General features: G+C 38.4%; 1 protein-coding gene across 10 annotated transcripts in view; it reads right to left on the bottom strand.

The window, feature by feature from the left end:
• The window catches only part of Nlgn1 (neuroligin 1), an 891,542-nt gene that overhangs the window by 692,676 nt on the left and 182,829 nt on the right, over positions 1 to 16,037 (bottom strand). Inside the window, exon 1 of one of the 10 annotated variants that reach the window (XM_029475309.2) lies at positions 7,562 to 7,783. The exons of 6 other annotated variants lie outside the window; for them this stretch is intronic. The gene's annotated coding sequence lies outside the window, so the exon portion shown is untranslated. 3 more of the 10 variants (XM_021157770.3, XM_029475307.2, XM_029475308.2) reach the window with 3 other exon arrangements.

Genomic DNA, 16,037 nt, shown 5'->3' with positions numbered 1-16,037 from the left:
AAAAAACAAAGACAAAAGTAAAAAGACTGAGTATCAGCTAAGTAGGGCACACCCATCCATGCTGAAATATTGGCTATACTGATCAGTCCAAGCAGAGGAAAACAATTGTCTCCAGTGCTGTGCCCACCAATGAACCCACCCAGCTCCAAGGGATGCTTCTAATCCAATGGTGAAACAGATGGCCCTGTTAAAACTAAATGGGTCATAAAACAAAAACAAAAGCCATGAGCCTGGGAAAGCAGTTGGTAAGCATGGGGCTTATTGATAGAGATGAAGAGGAGATGAGAAGATGGGAGGGCAGAGAGGACTTCAAATACATTATGATCATGTATGAAGTTGTCAAAACAGCAGAATTAGTGTGTTTTAAAGGACTACCTTTTAATTACTCATAATTAGAAATAGCTTACCACCAAAAGTATTAACTAAACCAATGTCATTAACAAACTCCCTGGCCTGTTCAAAAATGAAACTTAGGGGAAAAATACGTTTTATAACCCACCAAAAAAACAACTCTAACATATAACAGAATGGAACAGCTAGTGAGTAAAATGACTCATCAATGGAAATATAGGGAAGCTAGAATTATGTTAATTATCTATTGGACTATATCCAGTCCTTTTAATAGGCCAGTCAAGGTGGTCTTCTTGTCCTCTAACAGAGGAAAGAGATGACAAACAACTTATAAAATAAACTAGTAAATAAAATCACAATATATCATATGTATATATGCATGAAATTATTTTAAACACTAAATGTTTTATTTTATAAATAATCTATAGTTAGTTGACAGCTCTACGTGCTGGGAAAAGCCCAAACCTTTGCCATTGTGAAAATTGTGGACACTGATATTATGGGGTCACTTGAATATGTAAAGGTGTTTCATCCAGGGATGTTATTATTAAAGACTACAGCTCTAAATTGTAGAGAGCTTTGGCATCCTCAGAACATGTGCATTAGGACACTTGGCACAATTGAAGAAGTCAAGAAACTGGTGATGTTTTTACCCATAAGAAAAGGATAGATAACATTGTCACTTGTGTGTAAAGTTTTGGACAGCTACGTAATACAGATTTAAATCAAAAATGACAGATCCACCGACTCAAAACATAATTGCTGCTGAAGTGAACCTGTATGCCTTTCAGGTTAACTATTGAGTGGCTTGAATATTGCTTTCAGGTGCAGAGAGCATGACAAACTGTTGGTCAATGTTATAAGCAGGAAACAGTATTTATTGCTCAGGGTTCTCTGGGGACGGTTTGTTTTCCAAAGGGAAATTTTTAGGCTACCGATGACTACAACTTGACATGTATTAAGTAGATATTCCCTAAATGAATTGCAAACATAGTGAATGTTCTATAAGTTAGAATAAAATAATTAACCATGATTTTGTCAAAGAAAATTTAATTTACCTTTAAGTTGTGAATGAACAGTGGAAAGAAAGAGAGAAAGAAAGAAAGAGAGAAAGAAAGAGAGAAAGAAAGAAAGAGAGAAAGAGAGAAAGAAAGAGAGAAAGAAAAAAGAGAGAAAGAAAGAAAGAGAGAAAGAAAGAGAGAATGAGAGAAAGAGAGAAAGAGAGAAAGAGAGAAAGAGAGAAAGAGAGAAAGAGAGAGAGAAAGAAAGAAAGAAAGAAAGAAAGAAAGAAAGAAAGAAAGAAGAAAGGAAGGAAGGAAGGAAGGAAGGAAGGAAGGAAGGAAGGAAGAAAAGAGAGAGAGAAAGAGAGAGAGAGAGAAAATTAAATATAACTGCTCCCAGGTATGGGGGAAGAGATTTATTCTACAATATGTAGGAGAACATAGAGGCAGGACCTCTAGGAGAGTCCAGAGTTGACATAACCAGCCAGAGCTGTACTATATCAGGAAAGGGAGAAGGAAGGGTGAGGCAGTCAGGATGCTCAAAGATAGAAAAAAGTAGGGGCAAGCAAAATAGTTGAATTATATATTGGGAAGAACAGCCAGCCCATTCCCCTGGCCTGAGGAGTTCAGGGTAGGGATAAGGCATACCAGCCAGGAGAGCCCTGTAACAGGTAGGGACTAAGGGATTGCAGGAAAAACCTGGTGGCCAGGTCCACTTTGATAGGTTAAACAGACACCTCAGCCATTTGTCAGAAGTTTGAAACCTAACAATTTATATGCTTAATAGTTTTTCCTGAAAGTCTAAAAATACATTAAGTATATCAAAAAAATGTATTGCTAATGTTACATACAATTGATGATACACATTAATATGAAAGAGGAATCATTGTAGCATTAAAGTGTTTTCAAAAGTAGCTAATGAGAATCACTCATGTCTTTGCTTTTAGACTTTATATGTTCTTCAGCTAAGAGAAAATATAAGAAAACTACATTTAGAGACATACTTGACTAATATTCTATATATGCCACAACTTTTGGTTCCTGGTCACACATCTACTATCACCACCAAATAAATATAGATAAATAAATAAATAATATATAGATATAGATAAAATATAAATAAACTAAAAATGATGAGCCTATTTGTTTTCTAAACCATGCAATAAATAAATGAATTATGTTAACAAATTGATAGATGTGCAGTTTGTTGTGCACACTACCCATAGCACCGCCCAAAAGAAGGCAGGAATCTGAATCTAGTGGTTGTCATCTGCCTCATTAGAAAAGTGTAGTCCAGATTAAAAAAACAAGAACAGAAACAAAACAAACAGCATTCCATTGCCTTTTCCATGCCAAAGGAATTAGTAACAAAACAAAACAAACAAAGAATAAAAGCACTAAGAAAAACACTGAGTCTGTTTATGTGGGCCAATTCCTCAGCATGGGGCCTGCCCTGGGGTGTGCTTGATTGGGGAGGAGTATGGAAAGAGGATTAAGTATGGTCAAAATATATAATAGAAAAATTAAAGAACATAAACTTTAAAAGCCATAAAGGAGGATGAGGAGGATGAAGAGGAGGAGAAGAGGGGGAGGGGAGGAGGGAGGGGTAGGGGTAGGAGGGAGAAGGGGAGGAGAGGGAGGGGCAGGGGTAGGAGGGAGAAGGGGAGGAGAGGGAGGGGTAGGGGTAGGAGGGAGAAGGGGAGGAGAGGGAGGGGGAGGAGGAGGGGGGAAGGAGGATTAGTATTAAGTTAATGTTGCCATAAAAACCAAGAAAAAGTAAAATCATTTTAAAAAAAAACAATATATATTTCACAAGTTGCATAAAAGCTTCAGAATTCAAAGCTAACCATGACAACTGCATTTGGGTGATCCAGTCTCAGCCAGAAACTTTATTTGCTGTGATATATCCCTGTAATTGTTTATTTTACATCTCTAACACTAACTTAACTTGTATTTGTTCCCAAATGAATTTCCTGCTTAACTTGTTTCTCATAATTAAACTTTTTTATCAGGTCCTAGAATGTGTGTTATTAGAACTCGCTATACACATTCACACTTGACTGCCATGTTTGGCTGCACGTCCATACACTGAAGTGCTTCATGGCTATACATAGGAAGAAAATTAAATAATAAATACGGAGAGTTGAACGTTTTATGAGTGTCAGGATGAGAGAGTGCCTGCAAGGCCCATAAGGTTTCACACAAAAGAGGTATTACAGCTGAATCTCACATGCTGACACATCCCTCATCTATAAACTCTGCAGTAATGGCAGCAGTAAAGTGTCCTTCCATTGAGTAGAATTTCTCTCTTACATGCAATGGGAATAGGCACAGAAGAGATTATATTGACTGCTATAAAAAGAATTCAAATAAAACTCCCCAAAGTTTAATGTCTAATAATTTCAAATGCCTGGAGTGATTTATTGGTTTCCCCTGACTTCAGTTAAGCTTACACTTGGCAGTTTTTACCCCAACAGATATGCTACCAAAAGGGAACATAAGTTTAGATTTTCTTTACTTTTCTCTCTCTTGCAACACACTTTCATCTCCACTAGACTAAGTACACTTAAAACAATGTCATGCTATTCAAGAACCCTTCCTGGAAACAGCTGGGAATCTCTGGGCCATAAGGTCTGGCTACTCCCAAGATATTATAAGTTATCTTTTAATAATAATAAATAATAAAAAGAATGTTCTACCTTTGTTGAGGGTATTCATTAATTCCACCTTTATTTTTCTGGACCTTGCACATTTTGAAGATTAAACATTGAAACTTCAAATTCATGTAACAGTAGGCTTTTTATTGCAGGTCCCAATACAGCAAAAGAGAGAGGTTTTGTACAACAGATAATGTATGTTGAATTTCAATCATGCAGAAAAGTAGACTCTCCCTTTTAGTGTACTTCCACTTAATAGCAGGTAGAATTTCATCTTTTAAAAAAATGGGGGATCACAGTGAATGTGGTTATCATATCAGAACCATGATAGCCACAGCCACTATATTAGTAATGTCTGGAATTTAGGCCAGTTAGACCATATAGAAGATAGCAATGCCCAGGGGAATGCAGTAGCTTTGGGGAATCCAATACCTATGTCTTTCACTTACATTAAGAATGGAATTTGCCATTTTTCACCTTAATTGTAAACTTTTAACCTCCTTTTCCAAATTACACATTTGTGAAACTCTAACATAAAACAAAAGGAGCCAAGCGAGGACACCCTGTGCCTTTGAGAAATCATTACCATATGTGTGCTGGAGAAAATAGAACAAAATGTACTGAATTTAACAAGTGCACCCTGTAGTGACTCGCCAGACCTATAAGTGGTCCTCTCTGTTTGTCAACCTGTGCTGAGCTTGTATCCACAAGCTGGGTGCGGCTATAAATTTGGAGTATTCTCTATGAGCTACATCCTTTGCTATTGGCTGTCAACATGGTCTTACCTCACACAAGGCTTATCAGAACTTTGCGTAGAGATTTACTGTAGAAACGTCATCAGCCCTCCAAGTAGATTATACAAAGAGAAGGTCAAAGCTGCCCCTTTTCTTTTTCACCACCCAAAAAGAACATAATGAAGCCTTGGAAAATATCAGCTACTCTTGACAGAAAAGTATTTCCAAGCTACTGCAGAGGTATGTCAACTCACTCACCTTTGTCATCAGTCTGAGGCTCTCAGTCACCACAAGCACCATTGCTTTAATGATTTTGGAATATGCAAGTTAATCTTTAAAAGGACCCCCATCTTATATTTTGGATTTCTAATCGCCTTTATGTCGATAATTGTATTCTCAATCGCCTAAAGAGAGAAATATAACCCACCTATCACACAACATGCTTTATTGATTTTGTATTATCAGTAAATATTATTTGTATTATTATTTGGATGTTTGCTATTCCTAGACTCTGTGGCTAGGAGCAGTGGCTGGAATGTACCACACACAGAACATCCATTCTTTGCCTTCCAAAGCACACAAACCACGTGACAGAGAAGCATGGAAAAGAGGCAGGGCCAGCTTCACAAATATCTGGGGGAAACGAATGAGCTTGTAGAAACTCTTCCTCGGAATCTATCACTTTACAAAGGGTTAACCTAAGACCACAGAAACAAGAAGCAGACAAGTTCCCACTTTAAAATTCCTGGGACACAAAAGTTTTCAACTTGGCAATTGCATCTTTAAAATACAAATTTCATATACTAGCTGCAGAATTCAGTTTTAAAAACACATGGGCAATCCAGGGGTAGGGGGGACGTTTGGTAAGGTTTCTCTCATCATAGCCAGAGTGCTATCTGAAGTATTTGAAGTTTGTCCAAGTAAGGATGGGAGGGGATGAGCTCGGATGATGTTGAAGAGTTGTCTCTCTGGTGAGTCCAGACTTACAGGAGAGTCTTTAATGTTAAAAGTAAAGGTGTCTGCACACATTTCACAAGGTATCAACACAAATCCTGGGAAAATATCTAATGCTTCCTTTAGGAGACTAAAATAATACCAGATGCCACATTTTACATCACGACAATTACCTTTCTTCATTTTATTCCAGTGCATTTGAGCAGTTGCTATTTTATAAGCGAATGCTCAGCCTTAAACAGAAAAGGCCAACTTAAAGAGCCTGAAATGTCAAGGGATGTGAGGGAGTTTCCTGAATCTAAGCATCTATAGACACTTCCATACAATTCACAAATACTTATATATTATTATGTAAATATAATTGTGCTCGAGCTGTGTGGATTTCAAACTTCAATGAGAATAATGTCCTTTTCAGATTCCAAAACAACTTTTACTTCCCTAAGTCAATTAATATTCACGCATTTGAAAGATTAATTTTAATTACCACTGGTACAATCGATTTCCTTCTGTGAGCACAGAGGAGTTTTTTTCTCAGAGCTACAAAATTTCTTTAACTGAAAGAAAAAAAAATATTTTAACCTAAATTCAGTTGCAAGAAAATCACTAGAAATGCAAGCACTCACAGCTCCCTGGGAAAGAAAAACTAGGAGTCAGGAGCAGAGCAAAGCAAGCTAAAATCCCAAAGGTGGCTCGATGCCCGATGCCCGGTGCACTCAGCCTGGGCCCTGGGCGGAAATACTGCAAAGAAGCTCGTCTAACTCAAGAAAGTTAAGACGGACTGTATTATGCAAAGTCCTAAAAGGCAGTCACAAGATAACCTGAGTGGCAGAATCCTACTTCTTTCTCTAGGATCAGATGCAGCGACTGTAACCCTTTAGTGCCCGACCGAAAGAAGGAGGTGGTGGGGAAAGGCAGAAAGAAACAGAGGGTGGGAACATCGGAGCTTATGAAAAAGGCCATCCTCTTGCTGACTGCATCCCCAGCATTCCCCCAAGAAGCTTAGACAGCCTGGGAAACTGGGCCGAGGCAGCACAATGAAGACCGGAGCTCTCCCCCAACCCCCCAAGCAGGATTTTCTAAAGCACTGGCTGCCTCCTCTCCTTAAAGTATCTCTAAGAGAAAAATCTCCTGATCCAAGAGGGATCTCCTCACTGAGAGATTCTTTTTTTCCAAGGCAAAGTTGAGAGGCAGAAGGCTGCTTGGCTTCCCCACTGACGCCACAAAACCCAGGTTTTGAAGCTCGGTGAGAGCGGAGAGGTCGCGATGCCTGGGAGATGCGCGAGGTGGGCTTTCCAGCCTGCTCGCCCCATTTCTCCGGCGCCGCGTCCGCAACCCCTTCCGCACAGTGATACCCAAACCCGCAGCCCTCTCCCGAGGAAAGAGGCACAAACTTACCCTCAGGAAGACACGTCCACCGAGGGAGCCCCCTCATCTTCCCCCAGTCCTCTTTCCATTATTCAAGGAGACAGTTTTACCAACACTTCCCCGTCAAATTCAATCCGAAACGGTCAAAGTATTTACCAGTTTGCAGATGCTTTCTTTTCAACCTCTGGAACTGGGTAATTCTTGTTTCAGAATTCAAGATGCTTCCTTTATTTATTTATTTTTTTCTTTAAGCAGCCGCAACCCCAGATCCACCTCCCCCTCCCTCGTTATTCACCCACGGACACTTCCTAAACGTGTGGATTGATGCTTTTTTTCTCTCCAGATGCTGCCAGGATCCAGAATCCTGGAGAACCAAAGCCGCATCCGTGTAATTCCTACCATCAGGCAAGAAATACAAACGACCAAACAACGTTACTTCTTTGAGCTGCGATCAGATAATCCTACTAATCCAATAGATTTATCTCGATTGGAAATTGACCTCAAAAATGAATCCCCAGTGCTGGTGTCCAGTAGAACGATTCCGTAGCCCTATCCGGGTTACCGAAGGGCTGTGGTTTCTTTCTTTCCTTTCCTTTTCTTCTTTCCTTCCTTCCTTTTTTAATTTTTAAAAAATCTTTTTGGATTCTGGGTGCACTGCTCGCAAAAGAAAAAAAGAAAGAAAGAAAAGAAAAAAATGCCGAGGACCCTGGTTTTCCCCTAATACAGGTTTCTACTCCAAATCGGTGCAGAATGAAAAATGATACAAAGGTACCCCTAGTGGCTCGCGGCGATATTGCAGGGAATTCACTTTTTTTCCTCCATCCCCTCTTCACCTTTTTTTCCCACCCCCTTCTTGGTCCCCTGGCATCTAGGAATAACTTGCTGTTATAGTAACCAGGGTGCTGAACTCCAATCACTACTAGTAAAATGAAGCTGTCTACTAAACAGGTAGGATGGGTTTTGCCTTTTACTGGAAAACTGAAGATCTGTGTTTCTGACTTTTCAACATTTAAAGTTTTTCCCCAATAACATTTAGTAGCTAATATCTCAACTTAGGGAAGCACTGTGATTTCAAGGAAATATGTTTGTTTTCTAAACACCCGTAGTTAGCAGCTAGCACGCACAAGCGCTCACACACACACACACACACACACACACACACACACACACACAAACTCACCCCCAAAGTCCTGCTCTTCTGAAATGTATTGTTTCAGAAAACCATTTATTTAACCTTGTGTTTCCTTTGAATAAATATAATAAAGGATTATCTAGATAATATTTTATCATTTGGGATTTTAAAATATCTTCAATTAAATCAATTTTTATCTGTGTGTATATGCATGCAGAAAGTTGCATGTGCAAGCACATATGCCAGAACCTTATGTATGGAAGTCAGAGTATAACTTTCAGGAGTCTGTTTAGCTCCCTCTATTTCATGGACCCTGGGAACCTAAATTACACCTTCAGTTTGATGTCAAGCATTTTTACCCACTGAGCTATCCTGCCAGCTCTCATTTTGGAATGAGATTTATTTGGAATATGTGTGTATGTTTATCATTTTACTCATATATGTGCATGCACTTATGTGCATGCTCCCTGTGTGTGCAGATGCCTAAGGAGGGCAGGAGAAGTCATGCCCTAGAGCAGGAGAGATAGGCCTTTGAGAGCCATCCAGCAAGCATACTAAAATTTGGGTTATCTATAAAAGCAGTAAGCATCCTCATTGTGAAGCCATTTCTCCAACCCATTATTTTGGATTTTTTTAATGTCTGTTCAGAAAAGCAGGCACAATGTCTAAGTGCAGAGAAAGGGTAACACCTAACCATCATGACCCAGGTCTCCAGGATGCTTTCTTGAAACCTTTAGAGTTCACCGGCCTCTGCATCAGCACCAGGAGTTCTGAGAGATTCCAAAGAAAGGAATCAATACTGTGAATATCAGGCCTCTTTGGCAAAGCAGTATTCCGCATCGTCTCACAAACAGTGTCTATCAATAAGCCAGCAATCTTTTTAAAATGAAGATTCTAGGTCTTTAGGACTGAGATTCTCCAATTTTAACAAGCCCTCTGAGAACACTTTGATTATCAAGGGCCTGGTAAAATACAGAAGTTGGATTCTCTTTCATGCTGATGGGTTCTGTAGCTGCAAAAAACTGGAAAATTTTTCTTAACTGACTAAATAATTAAGCCTTTAAGTGTGTGAACTGTTAAAGAGTCAGGAGACATTTCTTCTACCACTAGCTTTGCTGTTAATTGGCTATGTGACTTTGAGCAGTAACTTTGCCTATGGTTAATTTATCTATTAAAATTCAAAATAAATCAACAAATGCATATGTTCCTAGATGGAAGATTCAATATCATAAATTAATCTATAATACAAATAAAATTATTATTAAATATCATTATACTTTATTCACAGAACTTGAAAAGTTAGTTTTGAAATATGTATGCAAAAGCAAATGATAAAAAAAAACTGCTTAAAATAGTAAAAATTAAAGCCAAAGGAGCAAAATTCATGGAGTTTCTATTTGAACTATTAAGTAAGTTTTAATCCAGAATGGCTGCAGTTAAAGTTTAGTCATAGAAACTAGTTCAAAGGAATAGATAAGAAATCCCAGAAATCTTTGCATACATTTATGAAAACTGGATAAATGCCAGGTGCTATTAGAAAATAATAAAATCATATGAATTATTCAGACATAGCCTCATACATATGAAAAAATAGATTTCTAACTTCTTATCATACCTGAATTTCTGTTTAAGATAGCATAAAGGACAAAAAAAATGAACCAGAAGGTAGTTATATATTTCTCATCAGCGTATTTTAAACAATAAAGTAAAAACACACCAGGTAGACAAAAATTCTCTTGACGGAGACGTCACATGGTCCAATAAGTGTCTGAGAAGACCTCTGGTCTTCAGAGAAATTCATAGCACAATGCTAAGATCACACTTCATAGTCATGAAATTGCTAAAATCACAAATCTAGTGATTCCTGAATAATGATGAAGATGTGAAGAAGATGTGGGAAATAGAATGGGTGAAGGTTCAGAGGGTTCAGAATGTACCTAAAAAATTCGCTGGATGAACTCACAGCCTACAAAATTATCTTCCCATTCTTAGACATAGTCATTGCAGGATGGCTTTAAAAAACTGAAGTCTAACTGCTTCTGAGGCAATAGAATATTAACATCCTATAATAGAAATATAACAGAGATAAATGAAAGTCTCTTAGATACTTGAGATGCCATGGATAAATCTCAAAAATATTACATAGACAACAATATCGGCTATTGCCTAAGATGTCTGATGGATATTAATTACTAAATCTATATATTAAATATAATGATACTAGAGTGATGACTTATTGGTTAGCATCATTTGCTGCTCCTTCAGTGAGATTGGGTTCGATTCTCAAAACTCACATGACAGCTCACACATATCAGTCATTTCAGAGATCTGGTGCCTTTTTTGGGACTCCATTGGCAATAGTCACACATATAGGGTAGATGCATACATGCAGATAAACACTCAAACTCATACACATAAGAAATAAATATAAGTGAATCTTAAAAGTATATGAAAATGGTGGGTCTATTAATTTGGGGAACGTAAGTATGTAGCCCAGTTTATTACTTGAGTAATAGAATAAGCAAAATTCAGTGCCAAGATTTCCTCTGGGAAGGATTGAGTTAATGAATTTTCACCAGCATCCTGAATATCATCACCTGAATCCATAGTACTTTATTTCCCATGCTGTACCTTGAACGACTCTTTCATATAAACTAATTCTATACCTGAAATATTTCATTAATATAAAATACTTTGACTAGATGCTTTCTGTGAACCCTTATAGAATTATATATTTTTTAATTATAAGTTAAAGCTTTCAGAGGGAAATAGCTTAATGACTTTTGAGTTCAAGTTAAGAGAAACATTTTCATTTAGTGAAAAAAAAATACGGGCATAAAACATAAGTCAATGCAGATATTTTAAAAATGTAAAAACTCAGATTTTTTTTTTTTACTGAAAAATAAATTCTTTCATACAATTCTTTTAAATACATCCTAACCACATTTTTCCCTCCCTCCACTCCTCTGAGTTATCCCCGACCTGTCCTCTACCCCAGGTCCACTCCCGCTACACTGCTTCCTCTTCAGAAAAGAGAAGAAACAACAAGCGTAGGATATAGTAAGACAAGATGAAAGTCCTCATATACAGGCTCCAGAAGGCATCCAAATATGGGGCAAAAGAATCAGAGATACGCCCACTCCCGTTGTTCAAACTCCCACAAAGCCACCATGCTAACAGCTTTAATACTTACAAAGACCCAGCAGGTCCATGCTTACTACTTGAGACTCTGTGAGCCCCTATGAGAACTGCTTAGCTGTTTCAGTGGGTCGTGTTCTCCTTAGGTCTTCCATCCCTCTGATTCCTATAACCTCTCCTCTCTCACTTCCAGGGCTCCCTGATCTCCAAGGGGAGGAATATGATAGATACCTCCAATTTAGACCTATCTACCTCCTCCCCACCCCACCCCCGAAAAAATGTCTGGTTGTGATTCTTTCTCGTCGGCTCTAATCTACTGACAGAGGAACCAGAGGAAGTCTATCTGATAATGACTAGACAAGATACTGATCTGTGAATATAGAAGAGTGTCACTAGGAATCATTGTATTTATTTATTTTAATTAATTTATTTTATTTGGTCAGTTCTGTTTGGTTCTATCCTAGGTCTCTGGACTATCCAATCTCTAGTTTCTGACCATCCCCAGGCAGTACTGAGCATGGGTTCTTTCTGCTGGTGTGAGCCTCAAGTTAAAACATTGGTTGACTGTTCCCACAAGTTCTGTGCCACCATTGTCCCAGCACATCTTGCAGGCAGGACAGATTGTAGGGTGGTGGCTGGGTTGGTGTTCAGGTTTCTCTTTCTGTAGCTCGAAGAGTTCCTTGTGCCAGAGATTAGAATGCATGAATAAAAGTCCGATGAAGGCACCAGCTCAACCTCTCTGTGTTCAATGAGATGTATTGGTGCCGTTATTGACAATGGGGCCCTGCCCTCAGTTTTCAGAGAACGACCTTCTGTCCTAGCATCAGCCTGGGTTGTTTAGATGTCGCCATAGAACCTCCTCAAGGAACAACTCAACAGAATGCAACCCAGTCCCACCACTGGAAGCCTTTCTGGCTACAAAAAAAAAAAAAAAAAAAAAAAAAAAAAAAAAAAAAAAGTCCAGTTAAGACTCCCTATCTTTTGTTACTAGGAGTACTGAAAAGAATCACCTTATAGATTCCAAAACAAAAGTTCCACTGCACTGTTTCCACATTGTGCCCCCACCCCCCACCCCAATGGCCCTGAATCCCAGCTGTCTCTTCCTGGACTCTCTCTCCCCAGCCTCTGCACACTGATCCCTTCTCCTCCCACCCCTACCAACTCCTAGTCCACCTGACGAATCTATTCTATTTCCCCTTCCTAGGGAGATCCATACACCCTCTGAGCCCTCATTTTCTCCTAACCTCTCTGAGTCTATGGATTGTAGCTTGATTATCATTTACTTAAACTTATTAAAATATCCACTTATAAACGAATATACACCGTATTTGTATTTCTGGGTCTGGGCTACCTCACTCCAGATGACTTTCTAGTTGTATCCATTTACCTGCTAGCTTCATGATGTCATATTTTTTTTTTACAACAAAGTAATACTTCACTGTGAGAATGTGCTACATTTTCTGAATCCATTGATCAGTTTCTAGCTATTATGAGTAAAGCCATAATGAATACTGTTGAGTAAATGTCCTTGCAGTAATTTGGAGCATCCTATGGTTACATGCCCAAGATCAGTATAACAGGGTCTTGACATAGACTGATTCCAAGTTTTCTGATGGACCCCAATATTGATTTTTATAGTGGATGTACAAGTTTGCACTCACACCAGCAATGAAGGATTTCCCTTGCTCCACTTCCTCACCAGCATGAGCTGTCATTTATATTATTGACCTTAGCCATTCTGACAGGTGTAAGATCAAATCTCGAAGTAGTTTTCATTTGCATTTTCCTCATGGCTAGGGATGTTGAACATTTCTTTAAGTGTTTTTGGCCATTTGATATTTCTCTGATAAGAATTCTGTTTAGATCTGTACCCAATTTTAAATTTTGGATTATTTCTTTTTATTATTATTGCATTTCTTGAGATATTTATGTTAGATGTCTATCAGATGTGGATTGATGAAAATCGTTTCCCATTCTGTAGGCTGCCTCTTTGTCCTATTGACAGTGTTCTTGCCTTACAGAAGATTTTCAGTTTCATGATGTCCCATTTATTGATCGTTGATCTTAGTGTCTGTACCATAGTTGTTCTGTTCAGAAACTTGTCTTTTGTGCCACTGTGTTCAAGGAAGTTCCTCACTTTCACTTCTATCAGGTTCCGTGTATCTGATTTTATGTACAGGTCTTTGCTTCAAAGTACTTGAGTGTTGTACAGGGTATAAATATGGATTTATTTTGTTCTTCTCTGAGGGATGCAGTTTGATGCACCATTTGTTTAAAATGCTTTCTTTCTGCCAGTGCATATTTCTGCCTTTTTAAATCAAAACTCTGGCATTCATAGGAGTGTGAATCTATGCCTGGGTCTCCAGGTCAACTCCACTGTCCAAGCTGTCTGTTTTTCTGCTACTACCATACAGTTTTTGTTGCTGTGGCTCTAGAGTATAGCTGGAAATCAGGGATGGTGATAATTCCAACAGAGAACTCAGAATTTTATAAATGCTCTCTATGGAGAAATTTTTCCAGTCACAGAGTTTTACATTTCTAGGAAGTAGAAATGGATTCCGAGTGATTTGTTTCTACAGTGAATAATAGAATTTTTAGAAATCAAGCAAAATTCACCATCAAAATCAGGTGAAAATGTGGTTAACATGGAGAAGCAGATTAACACATAATGAGAACATTCTTTCATTTTCCTTTGATCACATAAACACTATTAAGGCCTCTGGAATGGTGGGAGGGATGACCAATGAGTCATGCTGTATCTCACCACTTAAAGAGAAACTACCAAGGCCAGAGAAGTCACAAACAAAACTACAAAAGCCAGAGAAACCACAAGCAAAGCTACAACTCAAAACTTGCTACCAGAAAATTTCAAATCTATATGTAAATTCAAACAGAATATTTGTCCATATGACAAAAAAGAAATGAAAATTTCATTTCAAAGTCACTTGGCATTATGTGCGCCCACCCAAAGAGCAGACATTAAATATTAGGCAGCATTAATAAAGCTAGTTTTTCAGGTATGACAAGCAGTGTGTGATGCATACCCTCTACTTGGGCTGGGCTGGAGAAAGATGTTTTAGTTAATTGGGAAGCAATCAACTTCCACCATTCAGACTTTCTTGGAAATAACTAAAGCATTTTTGGGATGATTAAACAGTGAATGAGGTGACAATTTAATAGCAACAGAACAGGCAGGGAAGAGGAAGGACATGCAATGTTTATAAAATCTGAAGAGGTTGACATATTATTTGAGCAACAGCTTATCAAAACCTTCTTGCATTCTGGAAGTAACCCTAATAACATCCCAAGAGCAGTCACTTTGAAAAGGCTGACACCACAAATCCTAAGTAGGACTTGACCATTGAATTCTTGGATGTCAATAGATAGTTGAACTATTTTTAGCAACATTATGTTATCCATGCCAAACAAGTGTTAGATATTGGTACTGAACTGAAGGCTTAGTCTGTGACAGAACATGAGAGAAAGTGAGAGGAGGTTGCAGAGCACAGAAAAGAAGGCCAACAAAGGAAAGTGCACATAACTGCAGGTCTCTAAGAAGCAGACAGAATTGCACGTGATTTAGTATCCATTATGAAACAAATGTTTAGTGAATGAGTGAGTTCATAGATCAAACAAGGATGCCAATTGCTATATAAAAATAATTAATATCTGCATTAGATGGATTGCTAATCTTTTCAGAAAGGGAAAGTAATAGAGGAGAAAAGCAAAGAATGAGGATGGTTTCCAGTGGGGAAGACAAGCCAAGATGAGCCAACCTGAGTGCTGTGGCAACCCAGACTGGACTATACCACTATAATGTCAGCCATGGGAAAACCTGGGATAAGATGACCCATTCAGCTTTCATTTCTGCACCTAACAAAAAAGTCACTGTCAATTGATTAGTGCCAAATGGTTCATGTGAGGAAATGAATAGCAAGGTGTTACTGAAAAAGAGATGACATCATTCTACTGTTGTTTTTAATATGAAGGGGCTATGCTGAAAAGAATGGGTGTTTTTGCAAATTAGTATAAATGCCATTTATTTTTGAAAATTTCCATACAATATAATTTGAACCTACTCTTCTCCCCCCTCCCCCCCCCGACTCCAAATCCTGAAAGATCCTTAATAATTTATGATCAGGTCATCTGGCTTAAGTTCAAACCACTACCAAAAGTTTTAGGATAATGTTCTCACTGTAAGAAAGGAAAATAGCATCTACATGGAAAAACCAGTTTCTGAAGTCGCCTAGAGGAGAAACATTCCACTGCCTTTAAAATTCCTCTATTGTCTACTACTACTACTATGTATTTGAGACTTGAATCTAAAGGCGTGGTGTTCTCGAATTATAAAAGGTATAAAATAAAAATCAGTGCAACATTGCAACTGCAGCAGACATGGTTGCTTACAACCCAGCTCCTTCTACTGGTAGCTGTGCTCAGCACATGATCCTGCTTAATTAGAAAAGACTACTTTAAACACTTGACTGATGTGGAATATTTAAGGTAAGCTCTAAGAGAACACACCTGCTTAGATGCTAAATATACCAGATGCATCTTTAAGTTTCACCATTGAAGACAGCTAATGCAAACCAAGGCATAATGACGAAACCCAGATATTTTAGGATAAGATCACTATATCAAAGATGTTAAAGAGGGCAAGGTGTGTGTGTGTGTGGGTGTGTGTGTGTGTGTGTGTGTGTGTGTG

Source organism: Mus caroli, unplaced genomic scaffold (genome assembly GCF_978045245.1).
Source record: "Mus caroli unplaced genomic scaffold, Mus_caroli_1 scaffold_3, whole genome shotgun sequence".
In the NCBI taxonomy this organism is placed as follows: Eukaryota; Metazoa; Chordata; class Mammalia; order Rodentia; family Muridae; genus Mus; species Mus caroli.
Note: the sequence above shows the minus strand (reverse complement) of the source record. Positions and strands in the feature narration are given on the sequence as shown.